This window comes from Arvicola amphibius, chromosome 1 (assembly GCF_903992535.2).
Source record: "Arvicola amphibius chromosome 1, mArvAmp1.2, whole genome shotgun sequence".
NCBI lineage: Eukaryota > Metazoa > Chordata > Mammalia > Rodentia > Cricetidae > Arvicola > Arvicola amphibius.
In genome coordinates, this window is record NC_052047.1 from 118,541,022 (window position 1) to 118,556,243 (window position 15,222).

Genomic DNA, 15,222 nt, shown 5'->3' on the forward strand with positions numbered 1-15,222 from the left:
ACGACTGCTTTAGAATCTCAGGACAGCAGTGTAAATGTGTTGGTTAGAATGCTCTAGGTAGTTAAATGGTTCTTAGTTATTTATGGGCCCACCAAGGCAAAATCTTTTTTTATTACTTTATAAATAATACCATTTGAAATTTCTACTTCCTCCCCTCCTCCCATATCCCTCCTGCTCCCCCACTCACCCTCTTCCTCCCCCCTCCAGTCATAAGAGAGGGCAGGCTAACCTGTCCCGTGGGAATTCTGAGGACCCAGGAGGAGTCAGGGAGATGCCATGTAGCTGCTGAAGGAGAAAGACACCGGAACCTTACCAGTAAGTTAAAGCTTGTGGCAATACACAGATTAATAGAAATGGGTTAATTTAAGATGTAAGAGGTAGATAGAAACATGCCTCACCCGTTGGCCAAACAGTGTTGTAATTAATATTACACCCTTCCAGGTGTAATATTACACTCATCCAGGCTTATGAAGGTATGCATCCAAATAGAATAGGCTCCCAAAAAGCCAGTACATGCAGTAGAGACAAATCCCAGTGCCATTATTATTGGCTTCTTAGTCAGCCACATTCAGAGTGTCCAGTTTGATACCATGCTCGTTCAGACCCAGTCCAGCTGGATTTGGTGAGCTCCCATTAGATCAGGCACACTGTCTCAGTGGATGGACCAACCCCTCATGGTCCTGACTTCCTTGCTCATATTCTCCCTCATTCTGCTCTTCAGCTGGACTTTGGGAGCTCATTCCAGTACTCTGATGTGAGTCTCTGTCTCTATCTCCATCTATCGCGGGATGAAGGTTCTATGGTGATATTCAAAATAGTCATCAGTCTGACTATGGGGCAACGCTAGTTCAGGCACCCTCTCCTCCACTGCCCAGGGTCTTAGCTGGGGACATCCCTGCAGACACGTGGGAACCCCTCTATATCCAAGTCTCTTAAGGCAAAATCTTTGCAAGGTTAATATTTCTCACTGCTTTGCATTAGGAGAACTGGGATAGTCAGTCAAGAAAATAAGGACTATGGGGGCTCAGGGATGGCTTGACGATTAAAAGCCCTTGATGCTCTTGTAGATGTCTTGGGGTTACTTCTCAGCACCCACATAGTGGCTCATGTCCTCTCAAAACTAGATTCCGACTTTCACAAGCTCATGCACACACATGGTGCACATAATCTCATGCAGGTGCACATAACACTCATATAAGCATATACACAAACATACAATACAGAAGTAAGTTTGTTTTTAAAAAAGAAGGAAAGAATACAACTCTTTCCTGGGGCTTATTTTCCTGGTGTTGCTGAGTCAATGGGAGACCTGTGTATAAATCTGCGTACAATGTTTCTTGTGATACTGATAATTGTTGCTTTATCTTTTCTTTCTCTGACTCTGGTCCAGGTACTCATCATAATTTTGCAGGAATACTTCACTGAAGAAGGTGCTGTCTTAGGCTTTTATTGCTGTGAAGAGATACCATGACCAAGACCACAGCCACTCTTGAAAAGATTTAAAGAGGATGACTCATTTGCAGTTTCAGAGGTTCAGTCCATTATTGATGAGAGATTCCCCTCTGTATGCTGTGAATATATTTTATTACCATTGGTTAATAAAGAAGCTGCTTTAGTCAGTGGCTTAGCAGAGTAAAGCCAGGCAGGAAATCTGAACAGAGATATATATAGAGAATAGGTGGAGTCAGAGAGATGCCCTGTGGCTGCTGAAGGAGAAAGACACCAGAACCTTACCAGTAAGTTAAAGCCTGTGACAATACACAGATTAATAGAAATGGGTTAATTTAAGATGTAAGAGCTAGATAGAAACATGCCTGAGCTGTTGGCCAAACAGTGTTGTAATTAATATAGTTTTTGTGTGATTATTCGAGTCTCGGTGGCTGGGAAATGAATTACACATTATGATCATGAAGGGGAGCATGGCAGCATGCAGGTAGATGTGGTGCTGGAGCTGAGAATGCTACATCTCACAGTCAACAGGAAGTTGACTGCCTGTCACACTGAGGGAAACAAGCAAAAGAGACCTCAAAGCTTGGCCCCATAGTGACACACTTCCTTCAACAAGGCCACACCTCCTAATAGTGCCACTCCCTTTGGGGACCATTTTCTTTCAAACCACCATAGACACTAAGCTTATGGTTCAACCTAGGTCTTTGCATAATCATTTCTTCTGTCTCTGTCTTTCACTGTCCTCTACAAGTTGATGGTCCCTTGACTTGGGGCTCACCCTCTCCTTTTCTCTTCCATTGAAAGTAGACTCTTTTGTCATATACTATATACTGATATGGTTTTTCTCCCTCTAATCCTTCAAGATCCTTCCCACTCTCCAATCTGAATCTACTCCCATTCTACTTCTCATTAGAAAAAGAACGTGTTTCTTGGAGATAATAATGAAATACAACAATACGAAATGTATTAAGATAAAACAAAAACTAGCACATCAAAGTTGGACAAGAGAAACCAACCAAAGGAAAAGGGGGCTCAACCTTTTTACTTGATGTTCACTAAGAAGACTTAAACTGTAAATTTAGAAGATCAAATTTTAGTATTCTTTTTTAAAGTGAGATACTTAATCATGAAAGCACAGTATGCTAAAACTAACAGTGAAAATAGTCTGAGGGGGATATTTTCAGCTCTAAATACCTACATTATGAGATCAGGGAACTTTAACATAAACAACTTAATGGTACACTTTAGGGCCTTGAAAAATAAGATCAAGTCAAACCCCAAATTGGTAGCTGGAAATAATTAAGATCGGGACAAAGATCAATGAAATGGAAATGAAAAAAAAAACAACATTTCAAAGAATCAAAGGAACAAAGAAATTGTCCTTTGTAAATCTGAGCAACAAACACTTACCTAGACCAACCAACAGAAAGCAAAGCCTCCTGCTAGTAAAACTAGAGGTGAAAAAAGCAGCAATTCAAAAGCTAGAGACTCACTTTATTTTCTTTAATATATGTATATATATATATACATACACATATATATATATATTGCCAAATTGGCAAATTTATTTATTTATTTATTTTGGGTTTTTGAGACAGGGTTTCTCTGCAGCTTTAGAGCCTGTCCTGGAGCTAGCTCTTGTAGACCAGGCTGGTCTCGAAATCACAGAGATCCGCCTGCCTCTGCCTCCCGAGTGCTGGGATTAAAGACGTGCGCCACCACCGCCCAGCGAATTGGTAATTTTAAAGTAATGGATGAGTTTATTAGCGTATATAGTTTACCAGTGTCAAACCCAGATGAGATAAATAATCTAAACAGACCTATTTAGGAGCAGTAAGACCGATGTAACAATAATGATGACTATAATAACAATATCTCCAAATAATAATATCTAATAATAATTATATCTGCAAATGAAGCATTGTTTTGGCCCTGATGGATTCACTGATGAATTCTAGCAGATTCTCAATGCAGTGCTAACACTAATCCTTCTGAAGCCAGTCATAAGTAGGAAAGAGCACTACCAAACTCGCTTACAGGACTAGCATTAGTATCCTACCAGATAAAGACATAAAAACAAAGGACATTTTTAAAAATAACTTCTTTATTGACTTTTTGGGAGTTTCATGTCATGCACTCCAATTGTGTTCATTTCCTGGGACCCCCATAGCCTCTCTTTATCCCAGTTACATCCCCCCCCCACACACAAGCAAACAAACAAAAGCAAAAGCAAAAACAAAACAAAAAACCCAACCAAACAAAAAACTCAAAACCAAACGAAACAAAAACCACAACATAAAAAAATTTCTTTGCTTCCCCTTCTTTCCTACTTCTCCAATACTCTTCATCCATCCTGGTGGCAGTGGAGGCTGAGGTATGCCGTACAGTGTACCTCTTTGTCCCATCAGTTTTACTGGCAAATGTTTATTGTAATGAGTCACCGGTCTGGTTCAAGGCCTTTGGTTTCTGGTCCACCACCATCACTGGATCCTCACCAGAACTCCTCTGGCATATCCTGTGGCAGCCCCCAGTCCTGGAGATCTTGCAGGTGTCATTCCACAGGACCAGTCCCTTCTCCAGCCCTAACAGGTCCTAGATGGGGTAGATGCTAGCATGGGTCAACCCAAGGTCTGGGTGTGGGCCTGGATAGCAATCAAGCTGGTCATTCAGGTCACTGGGGCTACTCACCTCGGGCAAGGGGGTGGAGTCAGATCCCCTATATGCATGCCCTCTGGGTTGTTCACCCTGGCCTGTGGTGAGGGCTGAGGGCCATCTCTCCTGTGTGCAGGGGCCTGCTCTCTTGCTGTAGTGTCCAGTGAGAGGCAAGGCCAGCTTTCCCAGGGCCAGCGAAGGGTGTGCCTGACTTAGCATGACCCTTTGATTTCATCTTGCATGGTTCCTAGGGCCTCCTGAGGTGACACAGGCCACAGACATCCATGCAGACCCCAGCTATAGCTGAACCACGATCGTAGACATCACTCTTGGCAGCAGCTTGGGCCTGGTTGACATTCTGACTCTGGGTGGAGGGACTGGCCACTCAGGTGGGAATGGTTGCTGTCCTAACCTTGGGCTTTTATGTGACCTTTTGTGGTGATGCAGGACCCAGACTTCAGCACAGACCCCAGCCATAGCAGAACTATGGATTCTGACATGGTCCTCAAACAGTGACTGAGTCGGGATGTCACCACTGCACCAGCAGCAGTATGGCCTTGAGTCTGCCCAGCCTTGGATAGTAACAGGTACATTGGCCATTAGCACAGACCCTGGCTATGGCTGTGCCATGGACCCAGACATGGCCTCAAGCAATGCTCAGCCTGGTTGATTACCTAGCTCCACGTGCTAGCCCTGGCTACTTGGATCAGTACGGGTCTGGTAACAGTATCATCCCTGGCCATCAAAAGGTCACAGGCTGTGACCCAGACCCCAGGCTTCATGTTACCTTTTGTGGCACCATGGGACATAGGTGTCAACATAGACCTGGGCTGTGGTAGAACCACGGACCCAGACGTGGGTAGGATCATGGACCCAGACATGGTCCTCGGTAGCAGCCTAGGCCTGGTTGTCACCATGGTCCCAGGTGGCAACAAAGGACACCCTGATCGGTATGGCCCCAGTGGCATCAAGGATCGTGAACCCAAACATGGACCGAGGAGGTGGCCCAGGCCACTGGAATCAGAACTCGAAGGCAACAGGAGTCATGGACAGCAACACAGACTCTGACTGCTGTAGGATCAGGGACCCTGATATGGCACTTGGCAGCACCCCAGCCAGACATCATCATCATGGCTTCAGGTGGCAATCGGACCTGCCTCTCAGTCTACTCCTCACCATGCTCACCATGGATCCGAGTGGCAAGCAGACCTCCAGTGTCTGCCCGCTTCTCACCATATCCATTTCTTCCTTTTCTGCATCTTTTCATAGCACAAAAATCATTATGCTTCTCTATCTATTCCATTTCTCCACCTCATATTTCTTATCGAAATAAGACAGTGTGGAACAGTTCCCAAGCTGTCTTCCTGCTGGCCAGGGCCTGATGGGACCCTGAGTGGCTATCTTTTCCAAAAAATTAAAAAAAAATACTTTTATTGTTGGGTATGGCCATACCCATGGATGTAGAAGTCAGGAAAAAAAATATTGTTCAGTCTCCCTGAAGAATATAGATGCAAGTATTTTCTTTTTTCCCATTTATAAATAATGTTTAACAATTTTCCCTTTTATTGAGATTCTTTTCTCATACAATGTATCCTGATGACAGTTTCCCCTCCCTCTACTGCTCTCAGTTCCTCCCCTCTTCCCCTCCATCTGGATTCACTCCCAACAAATGACTTGTGTGAGGGCCATTCTTTGTTGTCAACTTCACTACACTTGGGGTTAGCTAAAACCCAAGCATCTAGACACATCTGTGAGGGACTTATTATTATTTTTATTAATAATTAAATAATTTGAAGTGGGAGGACCTGTTACAATTTTTATAATGGCAGGAAAGAGACACCATGTGACAGGGCTCATGTTGAGAATTTATTGGGAGAGAGGAATGGGAAAAGTGGCGGTGGAGAGACCTCTGGAGATGGGAGTGTCAGAAGAGAGGGAAGGTGGGCAGGGCCTGCCTTTCATGAGGGGACATAGCACATGTGTAGAGACTATATATGTAGTGACGTGGTCATAGGACCCTGGACTGGCCAAGTGTCTGCCCGAATGCTGAGATAGTGCGTGTGTGCAGAGGGTGATTTTAGTCACCCGAGGACCCTGGGGACAGGCTAGTGTGATGCCTGAAATGCTGGCAAGTGCATGTGCATAGGAAGTGGTTGAGGTTGATGATGTCTCCTGCCAGGTCCCCAAGGGTAGGTCAGAATAAAGCCTGAATGCTAACAAGACCTACTTTTAATTCAGGTCTCTGGAAGTGGGTAGATCCACCTTTAATCTGGGTCATACCTTCTGCTGGCAGCCTATGTACAGGATGTGGAAGAAGGATCATGGTGGAAGGAACACAAAACAGGATCAGGCTGAGTTTATTGATATGGGCCCACTGAGCGGAGATTCTAGGGTTAATTTGGGAGTTTCAAAAGGGTGTCAAAAGTTTGAATGGTTGGCCAAAGCATTTGTTAAAAGATGACCTCCTGAAAAGGAGTTGGAGATGCCTGATATCCTTGGCTTAGTGTTGATGAAGACATTTTAAGGCTCCAGGAAATTGCAATGCTAGCCTGGGTACACTATGGAAACCTAATCCTCCACTATGGGAAGGCCCTGAAGCCGTGCCCACCACTAACCTTGTAAGATGCACAGGAGTGAGCAGGGCACCAGCACAGTTGAAGAGCTTCATTGTCACCCTTCTCCTTGCGCCAGGCCTTATTTCTGCTCTCCCAGCCGCCCAATAAGCAGCTTTCTGTCTCTCCAACACTGGCTTCAAGTGTCCCTTTCTACAGAAGGCTCCTCCCCCCCCCGCCCCCAGGCAGATCCACTGTAAGGTCGCTCCCCATGGGCACCAGCCCTGAGTGCAGTTTCCAACATTGACATTACAGCCCAGCATGCCAAGGATTCACACATGGAAGCTTCTCTGGGGTTGAGACTGAGACTCATGGGGTGTTGGCTCTGGGACAGAGTTAAATAATCCCAGTCAATATCTGTTAATTGGATGAATAGATGCATGGGCAGATGTATGAATGACTGAGCCAGGGACGGTGTTCACCCTTGAGTATAACAGCAATAAGCTTGCTCAGTAAAAGGGAAAAATCTATAACTTTGTTTCAGCTTTCTCATTGACATGCATTGTGTCATTAGCCATGAGCTCTCTTTGCTTTTAGCAGATCACTCTTTACTTACTGAATGATGTGTTTATACCAAGCACTTATTGTGTGCTGGACACCATATGAATTGTTGGAGAAAAAGCAGGGAACATTGTGTGTTCATCTATGGAGTGGTTTCACCTTTGGGGTGTTTTCAATGCCTCACTATTCCAGCTTTCATTTTTGTCGTGTGTGTGTGTGTGTGTGTGTGTGTGTGTGTGTGATGTGTGCACATGTATTTCTGTGAGTAGGACATGCACATGCCACTACCAGCGTGTGGGGTTTGAGGACATCAAGGGCTGGCCCTCACTTTCCATCTTTAAGATATCTTTGCTGTCTACACTATGGGCAGCGGACTGACCCGAAAGCTTTCATGGTATTCTCTTGTCTCCACTCCTATCTCATGAAGGCTCAGATTATATACATGCTCCACTCCACTCGACCGTTAGTGGGTCCTGGAGATCCGAACTCAGGTCCTCGTGCTTGCACGGCGTGTGCTTTACCCCCTGAGCTGTCTCTCTGATCCACACTTCAGGCTTTCGTTTATTTTATTTAATTATCAGAGTGGATATAAGCTCTTGTGAGTCAGAGGCACTTTAAAAACCCAATAAAAGCTTTGGGGTCCCTTCTGAGATGAGTAAATTTCTAGCCCTCTCTCTAAACTCGGACTTGGGAGAGGAGGGCTGAGAGGCCAGGGTGTCTGTTGGACTGTGTTGGGTGGTTTGCTCTCTATCAGGCAATATTTGCTCTATGGTACCTGTAAACTGGATGATGGGGCTAAACAGTAGACTCTGGCTTTCTGGCCCCAGGATTCCCCTTACCTGACAAAGAGCCTATGGTCAGAGCGGTTGCCTGTGCTATGTGTAGGCAGGAGACTCGCTGCTTGTTTTGAGGTGGCTGCTGTCACTGCTCTCCCAACATGCCCATGAGGACCTGTTGCTCTTTGCCACCCTCCCACTGACATGCTTTACATCCACATACGGGTTTTCTCATGCTCACATAGATCCTCCAGAGACCTGGAGATGTTACTGATAGAAAGATGGGAGTCTTGGATTTCTCTTTCCCTGGAGACATTTTGCCCTTCGCAGATGTGACGATTAGGCTGTTGCTGTTTATCTAGGAAATGGCTCTGTCCCAAAGGGGTCAGAAATCATACTTCCAAGTACATGAGCCACCGAAGCAGAGTCTCAGAGAGCTGGTGAACACATGTGTGGAGGATAGCAGCGTGAAGAGTGAGGTAAACTCATTGGGTGAGTAGTTACACTGTTCCCATAGCTGAGGGCAACCAATGGATGCCCATCCATGGTAGGTTCGTTAGACAAAATATGATCCATATATACAATGGGGTATGCAGTACCCAGTCTTTGGGAGGGAGGGAAATAGGTAAGGAGGGGAAACTCTAGGGAGGAGGAGCATCTCAGTGGTGACTGCCTAGTATATGTGTGGGGGTTTGCACTGGTGGCTCAGGGAGGATGAGGGTGACGTAGCTGTAACATGGAGGGGCCTGTTTGTTTAGGTTTATGTCCTGCCCAGTTCCCCACAGCCGGCAAAACCCAAAGAAAATCACACAGAGATCTCCATAAGTTATAAAACTGATTGGCCCATTAGCTCAGGCTACTTATTAGCTCTTATAGCTTCTGTTAACCCATTATTATTATCATCTATGTTAGCCACATGGCTCAGTACCTTTCTCAGTGGGGCAGATCACATCTTGCTTCTTCGGTGATCTGGGCTGGACGGCGGAGGGAGCTTCCTGCTTCCCAGAATACTCCTGTTCTCATCACCCTGCCTCTACTTCTTGTCTGGTTGACCCACCTATACTTCCTCCCTGGCCAATCAGCTTTTATTTAAAACATGATTGACAGAATACATACAATTCTACCGCACCACATAGCCATAATAATTTACCCAGGAAGCACACCCTGGAGACCAGCACTGGGGTGTAGTTCTAGTTTAATACGGATGTTCACTGGCATATATGGATATGCTATCTAATCAGCTAAGGACATAGCATACTGTTATCTAATAAGTCTGAATGGTGCATAACCCACCCACGTTATGTGAGGGTATATCTGGGGGATGGCATGTTCTGGCAGTGTGTCTGCAGACAACAGGCAGTGATCAGGCAAAGACCTGGGTTTGGTATTATTCTGTGGGTCTCTGGTGTGCGGAGACTCCATCATGTACTATGTTGTATGTTAGAGACTTAGGTTTACTCAAGCAGCCACAGGAGTATGCTGTGCTTCTCATGTGCCCTGTCTTTTAGTGGCACCATCTGGATAGAGACTGCTCCCTCTGGTTCCCTCTTGTCTATTATTTCAAGGCTAAATAGTCCCATGAAGGGCAACTTTTGAGTAATTTACATATATATTTTGTTTTTTTTTCAAGACAGAATTTCTCTGTGTAGCAGCCCTAGTGTCCTGGAACTAGCTCAACTAGCTTGTGTAGACCAGGCTGGCCTCAGACTCACAGAGATCGGCCTGCCTCTGCCTCCCAAGTGCTTGGATTAAAGGCAAGCGCCACCACCGCCAGGCTTGATTGATATTTTTTATGTGATATAACCTTTGAGATTGCAATACTTCCCTCCAGAAGCAGGAGGAGCAATCCATATATGGTAAGCTTTTCTGGAGAGAACATGGAGTTTAGATTTTGAGCTACCCTCTTAAAAGAGTCCATCATATCAGACAAATATGATGCCCACCGTGGTAGCATTAATTTGGGTGATTTCCTGATGTAATTGTTGGAAAAAGGTAAATAATGGATGATTCCATATCCCAGTAAGGTACTGTCTTTGAACCTTTAGAACTGAGGATGTTAAGATGTGTTTAGTATTGGGAGAGACAAATAGAGGTGGTGCGGGATAATTGTCTGTATTCTGTCAATCATGTTTTAAATAAACACTGATTGGCCAGACAGGAAGTATAGGCAGGAAAACCAGAGAGGAAGTGGAAATGATGCAATGAGAACAGGAGAATTCAGGGAAGGAGGAAGTTGATTCCACCCAGTCCTGCGCAGATCACCGAGGAAGCAGGATGTGATCTACCAGCTGAAAAAGGTACTGAGCCATATGGCAAAAAATAGATCAGAATAATGGTTTAATATAAGTCATAAGAAACTAATAAGAAGCCTGAGCTAATGGGCCAATCAGCTTTATAACTTGTAGAGATCTCTGTGTGATTTTCTTTTGGGCTTGCCAGCTGTGGGGTACCGGGTGGGACAGAAACCCCAACAAGCAGGCCCTGTTCATGTTACAATTGGGGGCCACAGGTTACCTAGCTGAGCTAAATTCCAGAAGCCATTTATCTCATGCTGTATAATACCTACTTGGTGATGGCGGTTAAGTAGGCCGACTTGGAGGAGTTTATTAGCTTGAAGTTGGGTATCAAACACTTTGGTTGTTAACCTTGATGTATTGTTTAAGGCTGGTGCTGTCTGTACAGAATTTTTCAGGGAAGTTACTGCAGTGGCTGGTGCTGCCGCAGCAGTCAAACCAAAGGCTATAGCTATTATTACAGCTGAAATACCAAAATCTCTCTTATGTCTTTGTGATACACCAGAGAAGTTGTTATTAAAAGTCAGATCCCCTTGACATGCTGCAGTATTAACAGGAAGCCACAGGAGTGAAGGGTGGTGGCATAATTAGGGTCCCAGCATGGGGAGAGGGTATGATTCACTGCAGAGCAGTTGAGAGTGTGTTGGGTCCAGCCGGTCTTGTCCATCCATTCCTGAGAAGGGGTGTTTGGATTGAGGAAACAAATAGACAAGAGACAGAAGATAGAGTCAGAAGGGCCTCCAGTGAATACTGTAACAAAAGCTCTGAGTTTATTACTCACAGTCCTTATATACCCAATCAGAAGGGAGGGCACAAGACCTCCATGATACAAAGAACAAGCAAGCACAATTACCTCCTTACATCTCAGAACTCCTGGTAACCATGCTGTAAGTCAAACATCCTGTAGTCTGACTTTTGAGGAGCAAAGCATCCAGTAGCTATACTTTTGGCCAAACATCCTGTTACTTGTCCTTGAGGAGTAAAAATAAGTTTGAATTCTCTGACATTTAGTCAAGATGGAATGGATCCAAAACTGTGGGCCCTCTCAAGAGTAGATCCATTGTATGAGAACCAAGACAAGAAGAAGAAGGGTGTCTGGACAGAGGCATGTCCTTTTTAGGTAAGGCTAATAGTAGGCCCCCAAAGGTTCTATTGATGAAGTGGAAGCTTTTCCCTAAAGGCTGTGAGTTATTTCCCTCAAAAGCGGAGGCATAAAAATTAGCTCCCTGCACCGCCAAAAATAAGGTCTGGTATCTAAACAGGGCCCTGGGCCACAAATGTATGGAAAGCCCTCAAACTGATCGGGATGGCCAGCCATTACCAGGCATTGGATCCTGTAGAGAATACAGGGGTATTCTCCTGTGGAAGTTTTGGAAGGATCGACTCCAGAAACCTGAGAGAGAGGATAGTCGTAGAGGGTGGGGGTGTGGGGGCAGAAAAGCATCCCTGAAATTGTGGACTCCATTTGGGGAAGGCATCCTAACACCCGCAAAGATGGCAAACACATAAATAGCAGATTTCCGGGTGAGAAGTCGTAAGTGAGGTCAAGGAAGCATTTAGTTGTTGTCCCAGAAAAGCGCCCTTGATACCGGCCACGGATCCATTTCTGAAGGGATTTTCGTCTGTACCATCAGGGAGGTGCGCGGTATTGCAGAGGACTCTTCTCCTTGGTTTTGTCTAGGAATCCAGTCTGCAAAATCTCCTGTGGTTATCTTTGCTATGATGACAAACTGGAGGAGCAGGTATCCTTTTGGAGGCAAAACCAGCCAAACCCAGCTCCAGATGAAAGGAGCCATTGAAGGGACAAAGCATAGTTGAACTAACCTGAGATGGGGGCTCATCTATTTTAGAGTTGCCACGGTACATGATTGGCAAACAGGGACCCAGGAGACTGGCATTAGAAACGGAAGGGCTCTAACTGTGGCCCACAACAAAGGCTGAGCCTAGGCCTGAGAATAAGCAGTAATAATGGCTCATATAAGCAAGACTAGGGCATAGTGTCCTGTCTCCAGCCCCTCTGGGGACCTATTTTGGGCCTGAGTTACTTCAGCTTTAAAGGCACCCCAAGTTACAGGGGGAACCAGCGTAGGTCATCCGCTCCAGTGATGTCTGCGCCTCTGGGGTCTTCCTCCTGGCTTCCATGTGACTTTCACCCCCAGGGAGGTATTATCTCTCTGGATTGGCTCCTCATTCCCCTAGTTCAGTGACAGGTTTTCAATCATCGTGGTCAGGCTCTCCATGTTCGTGTATGGCTTGACGACTTGGCCAGGTACCCAAATGGATTTTTCTGCTCCTTCTGAGAAAATACAAGCAAAACCTGTTGTTAGGACCTCTCCACTGATTATCTATGGGGTTTTACCATAGTGAGATTAGTGGCAATGGTATAGCTCCAATGGTGTAGCATGGCTCCCTGGTGCTTATACGTGAAGGTTAATCTACATTTATCAAAACATTTAAAATTTAACATAAATAAGACTGACATTAATTTTTCTTGTGGGCATGTATGAGTCCCATTTCCGCCTTTTGTAATTGTTTTCTAAGTGAAGTTTTCACAGGCTTGACAATGGCTTGTCCTTGGGGATTTAGGGAATGCCGGTGCTATGAGAAATGTTTCAGTCAGCACAGAAGGCTTTCACTTGAGAGCCTGTATAGGTGGGGCCACTATCTATTTTGGTAGAATAAGAAACCCCCATGGCTAACACGGTGGTTTTCATAGCAAAGATGGTCATTTTTGAATTTTGATAATGCTAAGGCAACAATGAAGGAGGAGTATCAATAACCACATGGACATATTTTTGGCATCCAAAAGAGGGAACGTGAGTAACATCCATCTGCTAAAGAGAGTTAGGGTGCAATCCTCGAGGATTTGTACCTGTGGGCTGCAAAGGCCCTAGTGGGAGGCGTGATCCGCAGGAGGCACAGCTGGAAACTAAATGCATGCAGGTGACTTCTGGAAATAATTTGTGGGAGGAGGATGCAGCTATGAAAGTGAGCACGTAGCTCTCTGGCTTGGTCTGGAGGCAGAAGTGTGAGGGCAGACACGGTTTGATCCTCCCGTGTGTTTCCCTTGAAAATCCCTTCAGCGAGGTTTCGATAAGAGCCGATATGTGGGATATAGAAAGGAGCAGAACATTGCTCGATTAACATCTGGAGCTGAGTCATAGCCACACAAGCGGAACCTCTGTTGGTTTTAATGTAGCCCGGGGTAAGGATTTTTACCACATTAGCAGCAAACTGATTTTCACTAAAAGTATTGAGAGCATCCTGATAGTCCCAGAGGACTGTTAGGGTGGTCAGAAGTTCACTGAGCTCAACTGATTCTATAATGAACTGAGTGTATGCCTGTGTTTGTTTCCTAGTAAATGTAAAATAAAGCCAAATTTTGTCTTTGATGCGTCTGGGAACTCTGAAGTTGCATCTGGGATGGGGCTGGAACTGAGAAACATAATATGTAGGTTTGATATTTATGGCAAAATAAACAAAACTTTGTGCTTTGGGGTAATGATTATCAATCTGATCATGGAGCATCATTAGAAAAGTGTGCACTGTGGGATTAGAGGAGAAATTCCAAGCTAATAGGTACTGGGATATGGGAAGCACAATGTGGTCTGGCGTTTTCCTGCTTTTAACTGGGAGGTCTTAAGGATTTTGAGAGCCAATATAAAAATACTATTTATAAATGGAGTAATTATAGGGCAGAAGAGCATACTAAATGTACCCAGTAAAATATCTGATGGGGAGGGTTGATATAAGCCGTGGTGGATAATCAGGGGCTTGGATGACCAATCCCCAGAGATCTTTATTTGAATTGTATCTATGCAGCATGCTCAGGGTTAAGCCTGCGTTAACTATTTCCAGGTTTCTTTGAGCCTCCTCTGCGATAGTCAGGAGTTCCTTGGGTCTCTTTTTGCCTAGAAAAAGGGTGAAGAGAGGGGTCAATTGGTCAATGGTAATAGGAAGGCAAGACCATACCCAGGCAAGGTTTCCCAAAAAGGTCTGCATAGACGATAAAGTTGGGAGATTTGGGAATTTGAATTGCAACCTTTGTGGTTTTGTGTATTATTTATTGTATGTCCTAGACACATATAAGGTTTCTGACATTGTACCTTTTCAGCAGCTACTTATAGTCCTTTTTCAAGTAGGACATTTGTAGTCTCCATCAGTAAGTTCTTTAAATGGTCTGCATTAGGATGTCTAATTATAATATCATCCATCTAATGGACAATGTAACAGTTTTTAGCTACTTGTTTTGATGTCTCCCATATATAAACTTGACAAATTGTCAAACTATTTTTTCATGTCCCATGGCAACATTCTCCAGCGATATCTAGGCATTGGGTTGCCTATTGTTCTCAGCCAAGAACAAGAAAGAGAATCTCTGCTTGTCATCAGGGTATAGACGGATGGAGAAAAAGCAGTACTTTATGCCAATGGTTATTACATAATAATTATTGGGAATGACAAAGAGAGCAGGGAGGCTAGGCATGGCTTGCATGGATACATTAATTGATCTTAAGTCATGGAGAAATTTGAAATTGCCTGATTTTTTTCTTTATAACAAAACTGGAGAATTCCAGGGACTAGTAGATGGTTCAATATGTTCCATCTCTAATTGTTGCTTAACTAGATTTTGCAATGTTTGTCATTTTCTCCCCATGATTGGCCAGTGATCTGTAAAAATTAGGGTGTTGGAGTTCAAGGAAAGTTTTAGAGGGAGCAGAGTTCCTTAGTATTAGTGGCCATTAGAATTGGGAGTAGCCCAGCTTCCCCATTTGGTATTTTTTTATTGTGAATCTTTTGAGCAATCTTCAATTATTGGGACCTACTTACAATTTAAAACCCTTTAACTTACATTTTATTTTTATAATATCTGGGCCAACTGTATAACAAAAGCAATATTTTTAGCACCTATTTTTAAATCCTATTTGAAAGGATTAA